Genomic DNA, 17,234 nt, shown 5'->3' with positions numbered 1-17,234 from the left:
CTAGCCCAGAACAACCTGGTACAAACTCACGTGTCTTTCAGAAGACACCTGGCCTCTTCCCAATAGACCACATCTGCTATCTCAAAGCCTTCTATTCCATCCTGCTTCACAGTCTGTCTTTAAGGCATTACTATTGAAACCTAGGTCTTAAAGGATAGAGGGGTGTCACGTACCTGATCGGAGACTGAATTGACGAGGTCGGCCTCACTTGTGTCACTATCCCTGACTGTCAGAGATGCAGGTGTGACCAGAAGTGTGTGGACTGACACAGGGAAACGCAAGCTTCAGATATGGTATAAATAAGACGCTTTATTAAAGACTAACAATACAAACATAAACGCAGTGCACCAAACCCCAAGCTAACACAAATACATACAACAAGGTGAAACAAACCCAAACCTAAACTGATACAGATACACAGGTACATACACATGTAGAGCACAACGTAGTCAGGCAGGCCAGATCGATAACTATCGGGCAGGTAGGTACAGGAGGAGCAGGCAGAGAGAATGGTCAGGGTCACAAGCCAGGGATCAAAACAGGAGAAGTCAGCAGAGGTCAGGAACAGGCAGGGTCGGCAACAAGTCAGGCCAAAACAGGAACAGGAACGCAGGTTACAAGATACAGGGGCCCATGGAAAAACACACACCAAGGCACAGACTGCAGGTCTGGCCATCCCTTAAATACACCTGCAATCAGCCCCAGGTGATGGCTAATTGCCGAAGTGAACCTCTGGTTGTTGAGAGCACCCGCTGGCCAGCCCTGGTACTGCAGCCCACAAGGCAGGTGAGTCCCACCACTATTGGCAAGTCCATTCCTGACAGTACCCCCCCTCAAGGAGCGGCCTCAGGACGCTCCAAACAGTCCTAGCTGGGCAAAATGTTCCACCGCCCGGGTCCAGTGACTGGCGGGATATCAAAGACTGGCACATCGGGCTGGGCACCAGACGGAGGCACTTCGAGCTGGGCACCGGACGGAGGCACTTCGGGCTGGACACCGGATGGAGGCACTTCGGGCTGGACACTGGACGGAGGCACTTCGGGCTGGGCACCGGACGGAGGCACATCGGGCTGGATGCCGGATCACCAGGCGGAACAGCGGGCACCGGGCCACCAGGCGGAGCAGCGGGCACCGGGCCACCAGGCAGGGCAGCAGGCACCGGGCCACCAGGCAGGGCAGCAGGCACTGGGCCCCCAGGCAGGGCGGCGGGCACCGGGCCACCAGGTGGAGCAGCGGGCACCGGGCCCCCAGGCAGGACGGCGGGCACCGGGCCACCAGGCGGAGCAGCAGGCACCGGGCAACCAGGCAGGGCGGCAGGCACCGGGCCCCCAGGCGGAGCAGCGGGCACCGGGCCCCCAGGCGGAGCAGCGGGCACCAGGCCACCAAGCTGGGCAGCAGGCACTGGGCCACCAGGCAGGGCAGCAGGCACCAGGCCACCAGGCACAACAGCGGGCACCGGGTCATCAGACATTGGATCGTCTTGCTCGACCGCGGGTACCAGGTCATCTGGCTCAACAGCGGGCATCGGGTCACCAGGCACGACAGCGGGCATCGGGTCACCAGGCATCAGGTCATCTGGCTCGACAGCGGGCACCGAGTCATCTGGCAAGGCAGTGGGCACCGAGTCACCAGGTATGACAGCGGGCACTGGGTCATCAGGCATTGGATCGTCTGGCTCGACAGCGGGCATCGAGCCATCAGGCACGACAGCGGGCATCGAGTCACCAGGCATGACAGTGGGCACTGGGTCATCAGGCATTGGATCGTCTGGCAAGACTGCGGGCACCAAGTCATCTGGCAAGACCGCGGGCACCGAGTCATCTGGCAAGACCGCGGGCTCCGAGTCATCTGGCAAGACCGCGGGCACCGAGTCATCTGGCAAGACCGCGGGCTCCGAATCATCTGGCAAGACTGCGGGCACCGAGTTATCTGGCAAGACCGCGGGCTCCGAATCATCTGGCAAGACCGCGGGCCCCGAGTCATCTGGCAAGACCGCGGGCCCCGAGTCACCAGGCACAACAGCGGGCTCTGAGTCAACCGGCCCAACAGCGGGCTCTGAGTCAACTGGCGGAACAGCGGGCACCGAGTCATCTGGCAAGACTGCGGGCACCGAGTCGTCTGGCAAGACTGCGGGCACCGAGTCGTCTGGCAAGACTGCGGGCACCGAGTCAACTGGCAAGACTGCAGGCACCGAGTCGTCTGGCAAGACTGCGGGCACCGAGTCGTCTGGCAAGACTGCGGGCACCGAGTCAACTGGCGGAACAGCGGGCATCGAGTCGTCTGGCAAGACTGCGGGCACCGAGTCGTCTGGCAAGACTGCGGGCATCGAGTCGTCTGGCAAGACTGTGGGCACCGAGTCATCTGGCAAGACTGCGGGCACCGAGTCAACTGGCGGAACAGCGGGCATCGAGTCGTCTGGCAAGACTGCGGGCACCGAGTCGTCCGGCAAGACTGCGGGCACCGAGTCGTCTGGCAAGACTGCGGGCACCGAATGAACTGGCGGAACAGCGGGCATCGAGTCGCCTGGCAAGACTGCGGGCACCGAGTCAACTGGCGGAACAGCGGGCATCGAGTCGTCTGGCAAGACTGCGGGCACCGAGTCGTCTGGCAAGACTGCGGCACAGAGTCATCTGGCAAGACTGCGGGCACAGAGTCGTCTGGCAAGACTGCGGGCACCGAGTCAACTGGCGGAAAAGCGGGCAACGAGTCGTCTGGCAAGACTGCGGGCACCGAGTCGTCTGGCAAGACTGCGGGCACAGAGTCGTCTGGCAAGACTGCGGGCACCGAGTCGTCTGGCAAGACTGCGGGCACCGAGTCAACTGGCGGAACAGCGGGCATCGAGTCATCTGGCAAGACTGCGGGCACCGAGTCGTCTGGCAAGACTGCGGGCACCGTGTCAACTGGCAGAACAGCGGGCATCGAGTCGTCTGGCAAGACTGCGGGCATCGAGTCGTCTGGCAAGACTGCGGGCACCGAGTCGTCTGGCAAGACTGCAGGCACCGAGTCAACTGGCGCAACAGCGGGCATCGAGTCGTCTGGCAAGACTGCGGGCACCGAGTCGTCTGGCAAGACTGCGGGCACCGAATCAACTGGCGGAACAGCGGGCATCGAGTCGTCTGGCAAGACTGCGGGCACCGAGTCGTCTGGCAAGACTGCGGGCATCGAGTCGTCTGGCAAGACTGCGGGCACCGAGTCGTCTGGCAAGACAGCGGGCACCGAGTCGTCTGGCAAGACCGCGGGCTCCGAGTCAACTGGCAAGACAGCGGGCACCGAGTCATCTGGCGGAACAGCGGGCATCGAGTCATCTGGCATAATAGGATCATCAGGCTGGATCAGTTCATCAGGCTGGGTAGAAACATCATGCTGGGTAGAGACATCAGGCTGAATGGAGACATCAGGCTGAATGGAGACATCAGGCTGAATGGAGACATCATGCTGGGTAGAGGCATCAGGCTGAGTAAAGACATCAGGCTGGGTAAAGACATCAGGCTGGGTAGAGACATCAGGCTGAATTGTGGGCGCCGAGACACCAGGCTGCACCACGGAAGGCAGGTTCTCAGATGGGAGGCTGACCAGTTTGGATACTGGCAGGATGGTATTGGTTGGAAAGAACTTTCACCTTTTCCTGGTTTTAGTTACCGGAGCACTGTAAGTAAGCGCAGGTTTGTAAACGGATGGAGCAGCTGGAGACAGAGAAGAGTTGGAGGATGGAACAGAGGAGGGAGCAGTTGCTACAGAGGACTTCTTTACAGGGTTGAAGAAAGGATAGGTGCAGCGAGTGGGAGCAGGGGACTGGTATGTGGTAGTTAGCAGAGTATACTGGGGGTGCTGTCGGGGATGCAGGAAGAGTGCTTTGAGCAGAGGAATGATGTTGCAAGCCAACTGAGGCTGGGTGTAACAAATCTGTCCATGTCTGCAGTACTGGTTTAACAAAACTCAGCTTACACCTAGCCTGTCTGATCAAAGACTGCACTGCGTTTATGCAATCCATAAGCACATGTGATGGACATGCTGCATAGTGCTCATGGAAACAATCTGGATCATCCTCCAACAACCATACCAGTGATTCCACTTGATCCACACTAAATGGGGGAAAAAAGTCATCCCTGCTTTCAGGGGTATAGGACCGAGCCAACTCAGCACAAACCTGGATCAATGGCTGCACCTCAGAAAACTCTGTGCCCTGATCAACTAGACAATGAGCGATCCTTATACACTCTAGCAGTTGATCCCGGGTATACTCCTTAAGAGTCTGATAAGCATAGTCTTTGTCATCAAACACTAGCAAAGATAAATACACCACCTCATCAAGATCCATCCTTCCCAGCAACAATAAGCCAAGATGGCCTCCCTGTGCAGCCACTTCTGGTCAGGTTTTTGGCCTTGGTGTAATGTCAAGAGATGCAGGTGTGACCAGAAGTGTGTGGACTGACACAGGGAAATGCAAGCTTCAGATATGGTATAAATAAGACGCTTTATTAAAGACTAACAATACAAACATAAACGCAGTGCACCAAACCCCAAGCTAACACAAATACATACAACAAGGTGAACAAACCCAAACCTAAACTGATACAGATACACAGGTACATACACATGTAGAGCACAACGTAGTTAGGCAGGCCGGGTCGATAACTATCGGGCAGGTAGGTACAGGAGGAGCAGGCGGAGAGAATGGTCAGGGTCACAAGCCAGGGATCAAAACAGGAGAAGTCAGCAGAGGTCAGGATCAGGCAGGGTCAGCAACAAGTCAGGCAGAAACAGGAACAGGAACGCAGGTTACAAGATACAGGGGCCCATGGAAAAACACACACCAAGGCACAGACTGCAGGTCTGGCCATCCCTTAAATACACCTGCAATCAGCCCCAGGTGATGGCTAATTGCCGAAGTGAACCTCTGGTTGTTGAGAGCACCCGCTGGCCAGCCCTGGTACTGCAGCCCACAAGGCAGGTGAGTCCCACCACTATTGGCAAGTCCATTCCTGACACTGACCCTGCTGAGCTTAGAGTCTAGGGACCAGGGGGACAAGAGCGCCAGTGGTGGTTGTTTGCGGCACTTGCAGATGATGACTTTGGTAGGCAGAGTATCCTCTGATTTGGTTACTGGAATAGCAGGCAGAGCAGGTTCTGGGCAATACCCGATGTGCAGCAGGGCAATGTAGGTAGCCAGGACACAGGACAGGAGCAGGGTCATAGAGTAGCCAGGGTCATCAACCATCGGGCAGCGAGGTACAAAATCAGCAGGAGAAGCCAGAGTCAAGAACAGACCCGGAGTCAGGAACCAGGAGCAGGAGAGTAGTCGGAGTCGGGTCAGGAGCAAGCCGGGTCAACAACAAGGAAACGTTCAGAAGGAAACAGGACACGGGGGGGGGGGGAGCTGAAGACCAGTCAGCACTGAATCAGCACGGAGGTGCTCTTTAAATAGCCCGCCCAGCGCCAACAGGCGCGCCTGGGTCCTAGTGCCTGCCCAGAGCCGTCATTGGTGACAGGTGCGCCTGGGTCCTAGTGCCCGCCTGCCTGTATGCCTTGTCGGGATCCTGTGCATGCGCAGATTCATGCGCTGCGGCGATCTTCTCTTAGCTGGAAATCCCTTACATTTCCCCCCCCCCTTAGGGGCAGCCTCCGGATGCCCACCAGGGCTCGTTTCTCAGGGTGAAGACGGAGATAAGCTTGAAGAATCCGCGGAGCATGGACATTAGTGGATGGTTCCCAAGAGTTATCCTCAGGTCCATAAACTTTCCATTTGATGAGGAACTGGGTCTGTCTGCCCCTTTTCCTACAGTTTAGGATAGCCTCAACCTCATACTCTTCATTGCCTTCGACCAGCAATGGCGCAGGCGCCTCCAGGTTCCGGTTGGGAAACCCATTTGGGATGTGCCGTTTCAACAAGGAGCAATAGAATACTGGGTGAATCTTCAAGTTTTTTGGTAATTCTAATTCAAAGGCTACAGGATTCACCTTTCTTTTGATAGAAAATGTTCCCAGATATCTTGGGCCAAGCTTCCTTGATGGACAACTTAGTTTCAGATTGGCTGTGGAAAGCCAGACTTTATCCCCTTGTTTCAGTTCCAAGTTACCTCTTCTTTTCCTATCGAAAAAATTTTTGTTGCTCGTCTGAGCTTCAGACATTGTCTTCTGTAGAATCTCACCATTCTTTCTGAGGAACTCCAACCTTTCTTGTACCGCCGGAACAGCGGCCTCTACTGGTATTTCTGGAAGAAAGGTGGGGTGGTATCCGTAATTAGAGAAAAAAGGAGATTGCTTTGTAGCGGAATGGATGGAATTATTATAGGAGAATTCTGCTAATGGAAGGAACGATGCCCAGTCATCTTGTGAATAGGAGAAGCAGTGGAGGTATTGCTCCAGAGTTTGGTTTGTCCTTTCCATCTGTCCATTTGTCTGTGGGTGGTAAGCAGATGAGAAGCGTAACCTGATCTCTAATGCCTCACACAGAGCTTTCCAGAATTTGGATGTAAACTGCACTCCCCAATCAGACACAATATTCAGGGGAATAATCATAATAATAATCTTATGATTTCCTTAATGAAAACGGAGGCAGTTTCTGTGGCAGATGGAGTCCCTTTCAAGGGGATGAAGTGAGCCATCTTCGACAGGCGATCAATCACTACGAAGATAGTGGTAAATCCTTCAGATGGTGGAAGTTCGACAATAAAATCCATTGAGATCATGCTCCAAGGTTTTTCCGGTACGGGCAAGGATTCCAACAGGCCCCAAGTCTTAGCTTTGTCAGATTTATTTCTCAGGCAAACCATGCAAGATTTCACATAGTCCTGGCAATCCTTTACTGTGTTTGGCCACCAGAAAGAGCGAGAAACCAACTCAGAAGTCTTGTGAATCCCAAAATGACCTGCTAATGGATGGTCATGACATCTCTGGAGAATAAGGGTTCGGAATTCTTCGGGCGCGAAAATCTGTTCCTTGTGGAAGTACAAACCGTCCCTTAATTGCAAGTGCATATTCATGGGTGGTGGATGACTATCCACGGCTTCTTTTATTTGCGTGACAAGGTCTGTCTGAAGAAGTAAGAAGTTTTTGGCAGGCAGGATTGTGTCGGGTTCAGACTGCACAACTGGGTCAGGAAACATACTGGAGAGTGTGTCAGGTTTGCTGTTCTTAGATCCAGGACGGTATGTCAGATGGAAGGTGAAGCGGGAGAAGAATAGTGCCCATCTAGCTTGTCGGGGCCTGAGACGTTTTACCGTCTTAAGATACTCTAGATTATTACAGTCCGTGAAGATGAGGATGGGATGAAATGCTCCTTCCAGTAAATAGCGCCATTCTTCCAATGCTGCCTTAATGGTGAGTAACTCTCGGTCTCCCACATCATAGTTTCTTTCAGAAACACTCAATTTCCAGGAGCAAAATGCCACAGGGTGCAGAAGGGATTCGAGTCCCTGCCTTTGGGATAATATGGCTCCAACCGCGTTCTGCGAAGCGTCCACTTCAAGGACAAAAGCAAGAGCAGGGTCTGGGTGCTTCAGGATAGGTGCGGACGTGAACATAGCTTTTAATTGCTCAAAGGCTACTTGGGCTTCAGGAGTCCACTTAAAGGGAGTATGCTGCCTGGTGAGCTGTGTAACTGGTGCGATGATTCCAGAGAAATTCTCGATAAATTTCCTATAAAAATTAGCAAATCCTATAAAGCGCTGTACCATTTTCCTGTCTCCCGGGATGGGCCATTCTAAGACGGCAGACACCTTTTGGGGGTCCATAGAGATGCCCTCAGAAGTGATCACAAGTCCCAGGAACTGGATGGATTGCTTCTCGAACTCGCATTTGTCAGCTTTTGCGTACAGGCGATGCTGGCGTAGTCTATCCAGAGTTTTCTTTACGTGAACCCGATGGTTTCTATGGAGCTAGAGAAAACCAGGAAGTCGTCCAGATAGACGATAAGGAATAGATCCAGATAATCTCGGAAGATATAATTTACCAGGTGTTGAAAATTTGCTGGTGCATTACAGAGTCCAAAGGGCATTACCAGATATTCGAAGTGTCCGAATTGGGTTTGGAAGGCCGTCTTCCACTCATCACCCTCCCGAATTCGCACTAGATTGTAAGTGCCCCTTAGGTCCAGTTTTGAGAAGAAGCATGCTCCCCGCAACCTTTTAAATAGTTCGGGGATCAGTGGAAGAGGGTAGCGATTCTTCACCGTTATCTTGTTCAGGTCACGGTAATCGATGCAAGGTCTGAGAGTGTGATCCTTCTTCTCCACGAAGAAGATACCGGCTCCCGCTGGTGATGTATAAGGCCGAATGAAGCCTTTTTCCAAACTCTCATTTATATATTCTCGGAGGATCTCTAATTCGGCTTCAGATAAGGGATAATTTCTACCGAAGAGAATCTCGGCACCGGGCAGGAGCTCGATAGGGCAGTCAAACGAGCGATGAGGAGGAAGGCAATTAGCACTTTTTTTATTGAAAACATCCAGATATTCGTGGTATACTGCAGGAACAAGTTTCATGGTTTCAGGATCTGATTGAATGCTGAGAGGAGTTGCCTCATCAGTCCCTTTAGGAATACAGTGCATCAGACAATATTCTGAAGTAAAGGAGATTTCTCCAGACAACCAATTGATGGTTGGATTGTGAGCCTTCAGACACGGCACACCGAGGATAACTGGCAAAATCGGGGAGGTAATGATATCTAGACATAGGAGCTCCTGGTGTCCCGAGGTAGAGTGGCAGAAAATTGGCATGGTTTCCTGTGTTACTGGGCCATAACTGATACCAGATCCATCTGCTAGATGGACTGCAAGTCTCTGTGCTTTGGTACGGAGTGGAACCTGGTTTTGTGTAGCGAAGTGAGCGTCCATAAAGCAGCTAGAGGCACCTGAGTCTATGATGGCTGGGACCATGATTGTCCTTTCGGCCAGCTGCAGATGGAAGGAGAGGTGCGCCCGACTTGCCCCTTGAGGGTGCATCATGTAAAAGCAGCTGGGAGAAGACTTATGGGATTTGGCCGGGCAGGTGGCCATGAAATGACATGCATCACCGCAGTAGAGGCAGAGGTTGGACTTCTGCCAGCGAAGGCGTTCCGCTACGGATAACTGTGGTCTCCAGAAACTTCTCCTAGTGGAGTTGGTGGGTAATGCCACATTTGTAGAAGGCCCTATTTCAGAGCATATCAAAATCTTCCCATTAATCCTCTCGTTCTGCCTTTCCCGAATGCGCCGGTCAATATGAATTGCCATGTCTATCAGACTCTCCAACCTGGTTGGCACTCCCACTCGGGCCAGCTCATCCTTCAGATTCTCGGAAAGACCGAGGCGGAACTGATGGCGGAGAGCCGACTCGTTCCACTGGGTATCCGGACTCCTGATGCGGAAGTCGGCGACATAGTCCTCTACAGGCCTTGCTGTAGCTTACTGAGCATTGTTTCAGCGGTTTGGCGCCGGAAGGGATCATCCTAGATTTTTGCCATCGCTGTAAAAATTGAGTCCACAGAAGCTAAGGCCGGATCATGTAACTCACCGAGATGGTAGGCCCAGGACTGGGGTTCATTTCTGAGGAGTGTGATAATAAATCCCACCTTAATGTTTGATGACAAGAAGGTCCTGGGGAGCAGGGAAAAATATAACTCACAAGAGTTGCGAAAAGTTCTGAACTTCTTGCAATCCCCTGTAAAGAACTCAGGCGTAGGCTACCGGGGTTCCGGCAGAGCAGAGGCTTCAATGGTTATACTGTTTTCCGTTTGAGTGGCTGCATCAAAGGTAGTCATGAGGTCTGTGTCTATGAGGACATTAGAGTCGGTTCGCATTTTACTCTCCAGGTGTTCAAAGTTCTTTTGTAACTCATGCATCACATTGAACAAGGTGGTTACTGCTTGGCGAATGTCCCCCAGCTGTGAGGCCTCCCTTTCAGACTCCATCACTGGCTGACTGGTACTTTCACGTACCTGATTGGAGACTGAATTGACGAGGTCGGCCTCACTTGTGTCACTAGCCCTGACCCCGCTGAGGTTGGAACAGAGGGAGTCTAGGGACCAGGGGGACAAGAGCGCCAGTGGTGGTTGTTTGCGGCTCTTGCAGATGATGACTTTGGCAGGCAGAGTATCCTCTGATTTGGTTACTGGAATAGCAGGCAGAGCAAGTTCTGGGCAATACCCGATGTGCAGCAGGGCAATGTAGGTAGCCAGGACACAGGACAGGAGCAGGGTCATAGAGTAGCCAGGGTCATCAACCATCAGGCAGCGAGGTACAAAATCAGAAGGAGAAGCCAGAGTCAAGAACAGAGCCGGAGTCAGGAACCAGGAGCAGGAGAGTAGTCGGAGTTGGGTCAGGAGCAAGCCGGGTCAGCAACAAGGAAACGCTCAGAAGCAAGCAGGACACGGGGGGGGGGGGGGGAGCTGAAGACCAGTCAGCACTGAATCAGCACGGAGGTGCTCTTTAAATAGCCCACCCAGTGCCGACAGGCGCGCCTGGGTCCTAGTGCCTGCCTGCCTATATGCCTTGTCGGGATCCTGCGCATGCGCAGATTCATGCGCTGCGGCAATCTTCTCTTAGCTGGAAATCCCTTACAAGGGGTCCCTGAGTCTGTGATTGCTACCTTGCTGAAGGCAAGAAAAGCCTCTTCAAGTTACCTTTATTATTGTACTTGAAAATCTTACTTTGTCCAGTGTGAGTGCAGTAAATTCAAGCCCAGAGATTACTCTGTACCCTACATTCTGGCCTTCCTACAATCAGGTCTTGACCAGCATCAATCCCTCAGCACTCTAAAAAGGCAAGTTTCATCCTTATGTAACCTGTTCCAAAGGCCTCTAGCTTCACATTTATTTAAGGTGTTTTTTTCTCACATCAGGTTCCTTTGAGACCTTATGTCATGTACCTGCTTGGGGGCTGCTCTTACACCTCTTGTCCTGTTTTCCTTGGGGATGATGACAGGGTATAACAGGACACAGAGTGGCATAAGTGTCTATAGATCTGGTTCAAAGTATCTTGGTAGAAGATATGGAGCTGAAGCAGACCAGCTGGCAGAAAAGAGATATGGAATCTCATATAGTCAGTTGGACAGAGGTTGGCAAGAATCGGGCTGTAGGAGTACACAGTCAAAGCCAGGCCAAGCTCAGCATCAAGTAAGCAGAAGTACTGGACCAGCAGGCAGGAAGCCAGAGTTAGAAACAGAGAGACAAGCAGGATCAACAAGCCGGGTCGGGATACAGGTGAACGCATGGTCAGGTCACAAGCAGAAGGAGCCGACGACCACTCAGCAATGAACCTGAGTCCTGTAATGCTTTAAATAGGCCACTGGGTGCCAAAGTCCATCAAACAAGCATGCTCACGCACATGCAGAATGTTAATGCACATACGTTCTATGGACTGTTCTGCACACAGGCAATCCCTTGAGCATGAGTATTCCTTTGGGCAAGGGCTTGAGCATGACTTTCCTGACACCTTAACCACTTGCCCTCCAGAGGATTTACCCCCCTTTCTGACCAGTCTATTTTTTGCACTGCGTTACTTTAGCTGACAATTGCGCAGTCATGCAAAGCAGTGCATAAATTAAATTTCTGTCATTTTTTCCCATAAATAGAGCTTTCTTTCTGTGGTATTTGATCACCTCTGCAGTTTTTATTTTATACGCTGTAAAGAAAAAAAAATGACAAAACAAATCATATTTTTTACTTTTTGCTACAACACATATCCAACAAAAAAATTTTAAAAATCAAATTTCTTCAAACATTTAGTCCATCCAGTTCAACAAAAAAAAAAAAGTTATTCTATACCCACAATTGATCTAGAGGAAGGCAAAAAAAACCCAGCAAAGCATGATCCAATTTGCTCCTGCAGGGGAAACAATTCCTTCCTGATCCCCCGAGAGGCAATTGGATATTCCCTGGATCAACTTTACCTATAAATGTGAGTAGCCAGTTATATTCTATGTATCCAAGAACGAATCCAGGCCTTTTTTACAGCAATCCACTGAGCTGGTCAGAACCAACTCTTGAGGGAATCTATTCCGCATTTTCACAGCTCTTACTGTGAACAAACCTTTCCGTATTTGAAGATTAAATGTCTTTTCCTCCAGATGTAAAGAGTGCCCCCTTGTCCTCTGTGATGACCTCAGGGTGAATAACTCTACACTGAGTTCACTGTATGAACCACTGATGTATTTATACATGTTGATTATATCATCCCCTTAGTCTCCTCTTCTCAAGACAGAATAAATTCATTTTCTCTAATTTTTCCTCATAGCTGAACTCCTCCATGCCTCTTATCAGTTTGGTTGCCCTTCTCTGTACTTTCTCCAGTTTCCCAGTGTTTTTTATGTGATTTGGTGCCGAAAATTGAACTGCATATTCCAGATGAGGTCTTACTAATGATTTGTACAAGGGTAAAATTATATCTCTCTTTCTGGAGTCTATACCTCTTTTAATACAAGAGAGGATTGTGCTCACTTTAGAAACCGCAGCTTGGCATTCCATGCCATTATCCAGCTTATGATCTACCAGAACTCTCAGATCTTTCTCCACCATTGATTCCCCCAGTCGTACCCCCCCCAGTATGTATGATGCATGCATATTCTTAGCCCCCAAGTGCATAACCTTACATTTATCAACATTAAACCTCATTTGCCGCATAGTTGCCCAATTAAACAGTGCATTGAGGTCGGCTTGTAAATTGGAGACATCCTGTAAGGACGTTATTCCACTGCAAAGCTTGGTGTGAGCTGCAAAGACTGAAATGGTATTTTTAATCCCAGACCCTATATCGTTTATAAATATATTAAAAAGTAAGGGTCCCAACACTGAACCTTGGGGTACACCACTGACAACCCTAGACCATTCAGAGTATGAATCATTAACTACTACTCTCTGAATACGATCTTTTAGCCAGTTTTCTATCCATTTACAGATTTTTCCAAGCCTATAGACTTCACCTTACACATTAGCCATGTGTGGGGAACTGTGTCAGAAGCTTTTGCAAAATCCAAGTATACCACGTCCACCGCCACCCTCTGTCCAAGGTTTTGCTCATCTCCTCATAAAAAGAAATCAGATTTGTTTTACAACTTCTGTCTTTCATGAATCCATGCTGTCTGTTGCTTTAAATATTTTTTTCCAGCAAGAACTCATCTATGTGGTCTTTTATTAAACTCTCCAGTATCTTCCCAACTATAGAAGTTAAACTAACAGGTCTATAATTACTTGGTAAAGATTTTGATCCCTTTTTAAATATAGGCACCACATTGGCCTTACGCCAATCCAGTGGTACTATGCCAGTCATTAAAGAGTCCCTAAAATTAGAAACAATAGCTTTAAAATGACAGAGCTCAATTCTTTAAGGACCCGTGGGTGTATGCCATCTGGTCCCGGAGCTTTATTCACCTTTATTCTATCTAAATATTCCTGGATCATATCAATTGTGAGCCAATGTTGATCATCTGGGGCAATATCATGGGTGTCAATACCATACCCATTATGGACAAGAGCTCCCCCATGCCCCTTCCTATACACAGAGCTGAAGAAGGTATTTAATAAATTTGCCTTCTCTTTGTCCCCAGTCACCCACTCTAGCTTATTTTGTAAAGGGCCTACATGCTCGGACCGGACTTTTTTACTCTTAACATATTTGAATTTTTGGGAGTTTGTCCTGCTATCTTTTGCAATCTGTCGTTTTCAATTTTTGCAGGCTTTATTTCCTTTTTGCATATTCTGTTATATTCTTTGTAATGGTTAAACGATGATAGCGTTCCTTCATTTTTATATGTAATAAAAGCTCTTTTCTTATTATTTATGGCTTTTTTAACTTTGCCCGTAAGCCACATAGGTTTGATTTTTAGCCTTTTAAACTTGTTGCCCATGGGAATATATTTTACAGTGTGTTCACAATCTTTTTGAAGAACTCCCATTTCTGTGTTGTGTACGATGCCAATATTCCCTCCCAGTTTAAGTCTTGGAGAGCAGCTCTCAGTCTTGGAAAATGAGCTCTCTTAAAGTTGAGCGTTTTTATTTTTCCTGTATGTGCTTGATGTTTACTACTAACAATAAATTAAATCATGTTATGGTCACTACTACCCAGGTGTTCTTTTATATGGACATTCGTAATAAGCTCTGCATGGTTTGAGATTACCAGGTTTAGCAGAGCATAATTCCTAGTTGGTGCCTCTATGAACTGTACCATAAAATTGTCCTGTAGTAGGTGCATACATTTTTGCCCTTTAACTGTTCCTGCAGTACCATTACTCCAGTCAATTTCCAGATAGTTAAAATCCCCCATTATTATCACTGTCCCAGCCCTTTCGTTCTGTGCAAGGAGCTGAGTCTCCACCTCCTCATTACCACTGGGAGGCATATAACAAACGCCAATGATTACCTTTGTAGTACGCACCCCCATGTGCAGTTCCACCCATAATGCTTCAGCCTCATTACACTCTTCACCAACTATGTCTTCTTTCACACTCGCTCTGAGATCACTTATCACGTAGAGACAGACACCACCATCTTTCCTTTTTACCCTGTCTCTCCTAAAGAGAACATAGCCAGGACTATTAATGGCCCAGTCATGTAAAGAATGAAGCCACGATTTAGCAATACCAATTGAATTATAGTTCTGTTCATGCACCAAAGCTTCCAACTGACCTATTTTGTTTGGCAGACTTCTGGCATTGGTGAACAAACACTTTAACCACATCCTGTCCAGCCCATGTACAGAAACGGCTGGATGGGAGACATCCAGGAGCAGGTGGCCGTTGTTAAACAGCCTCCCACATCTGAGGCTCGTGCGTGGCTCCTAGAGCGCGAGCCTGGTGATTGCCGCGTCCCACGAATATAGCGGATCACGTGACATGGTACAGGACCAATCAAATCAGTCCTATACCATGTGACCAACTGTGTCCCATAAGGACACAGTCTAACTGTCAACAGAAGCTGCACTGTGCGGCTTCCGGCTCCTTCTCCTCACACGGAGTTCTGTGTGTGAGAGGAGAAGGAGCCAGTAGCCTGAGCGAGCAGCAAGCAAACTGCCCTCCACCTCAGTGACACCTGACTGCCGCACAGTGGGCCAGCAGTGTCCCTGATCGCCGCACAGCGGGCCAGCAGTGTCCCTGATCACTGCACAGTGGCCCAGCAGTGTCCCCGATTGCCTCACAGCGGCCCAGCAGTGTGCCTGATCGCCGCATCAGCGGCACAGCAGTGTCCCTGATCGCCAGTGTCCCTGATCACCAGTGTCCTTGATCTCCACACAGAGGCCCAGCAGTGTCCCTGATCGCCGCACAGAGGCCCAGCAGTATCCCTGATCGCCACATAATGGCCCAGAAGTGTCCCTGATTGCCGCACAATGACCCAGCAGTGTCCCTGATCGCCACATAACGGCCCAGCAGTGTCCCTGATTGCCGCACAATGACCCAGCAGTGTCCCTGATCGCCACATAATGGCCCAGCAGTGTCCCTGATTGCCGCACAGTGACCCAGCAGTGTTCCTGATTGCCGCACAGCGGCCCAGCAGTGTCCCTGATCGCCACACAGCGGCCCAGCAGTGTCCCTGATCACCAGTGTCCCTGATTGCTGCACAGCGGTCCAGCAGTGTCCCTGATCGCCAGTGTCCCTGATCACCGCACAGCGGCCCAGCAGTGTCCCTGATTGCCTCACAGCGGCCCAGCAGTGTGCCTGATCGCCAGTGTCCCTGAACGGCCCAGCAGTGTCCCTGATTGCCGCACAGCGACCCAGCAGTGTCCCTGATCGCCGCACAGCAGCCCAGCAGTGTCCCTGATCACTGCACAGCAGCCCAGCAGTGTCCCTGATCACCAGTGTCCCTGATTGCTGCACAGCGGCCCAGCAGTGTCCCTGATTGCCAGTGTCCCTGATTGCCACACACAGGCCCAGCAGTGTCCCTGATCGCCAGTGTCCCTGATCACCGCACAGCAGCCCAGCAGTGTCCCTAATCACCGCACAGAGGCCCAGCAGTGTCCCTGATCGCCGCACAGAGGCCCAGCAGTGTCCATGATCACCAGTGTCCCTAATCGCCACATAGCGGCCCAGCAGTGTGCCTGATCGCCGCACAGTAATCCAGCAGTGTCCCTGATCGCCACACAGCGGCCCAGCAATGTCCCTGATCGCCAGTGTCCCTGATCGCCGCACAGCGGCCCAGCAGTGTCCCTGATCGCCAAACAGCTGCCCAGCAGTGTCCCTGATCACTGAACAGCAGCCCAGCAGTGTCCCTGATCGCTGCACAGCAGCCCAGCAGTGTCTCTCTGATCGCCGCACAGCAGCCCAGCAGTGTCCCTGATTGCCAAACAGCTGCCCAGCAGTGTCCCTGATCACTGAACAACAGCCCAGCAGTGTCCCTGATCGCTGCACAGCAGCCTAGCAGTGTCTCTCTGATCACCGCACAGCGGCCCAGCAGTGTCCCTGATTGCCACACAGTGGCCCAGCAGTGTCTCTGGTCGCTGCACAGCGGCCCAGCAGTGTCCTTGATCACCACACAGAGGCCCAGCAGTGTCCCGGATAGCAGCACAGCAGCGTCCCTGATTGCCAAACAGCAGCCCAGCAGTGTCCCTGATCGCCTCACAGCAGCCCAGCAGTGTTCCTGATCGCGGCACAGCGGCCCAGCCAGTGTCCGTCATTGCCGCACAGCAGCCCAGTGTCCGTGATCGCAGCACAGTGTCCCTGATCGCCATACAGTGGCCCAATTAGTGTCCCTGATCACCTTACAGTGTCCCTGTTCATACAGTGTCCCTGATCACCCCAACACCAGCAGATCCTGACCGCCACACCAGCGGCACCAGTGGGTCTTGATCACCGCCACACTACCAGGTCCTGATCATCATACCACCAGGTCTTGATCACCGCCACACCTGCAGGTCCCAATCACAGCCATACCAGCGGGTCCTGATCGCTGCCACACTAGCGGATCCTGATCACAGCCATACCAGCAGGTCCTGATCACCGCCAAACCAGTGGGTCCTGATCACCACCACACTAGTCCTGATCACCATTGTCCCTGAGGAGAGAGAGCCATTACAGCAAACTGTGAGTAATTTTCAGCCTCTGCACGCAGTTTACCCACACAAAACATTGCCAACCAGCTCATGGTGTCCCTGATCTCTGCCCAACAGTGTCTGTGCCAGCCACAGTCAGCCATCTGTCCCTCACTGCAGTGACGTCAGACTGCTGTACTCCAGCACCATCATCCTGATCACCGCCATACCAGTGGATCCTGTTCACAGCCATCGTCTGTGAGGAGAGAGATCCAGTACAGCTAACGGTGAGTAATTTTCA

The sequence above is a fragment of the Staurois parvus genome, unplaced genomic scaffold, assembly GCF_062004578.1.
Source record: "Staurois parvus isolate SC_StPar_1 unplaced genomic scaffold, SC_StPar_1.0 ptg000719l, whole genome shotgun sequence".
NCBI classification, from domain to species: Eukaryota; Metazoa; Chordata; class Amphibia; order Anura; family Ranidae; genus Staurois; species Staurois parvus.
The sequence above is the reverse complement of the archived record's forward strand: the minus strand, read 5'-3'. Positions refer to the sequence as shown.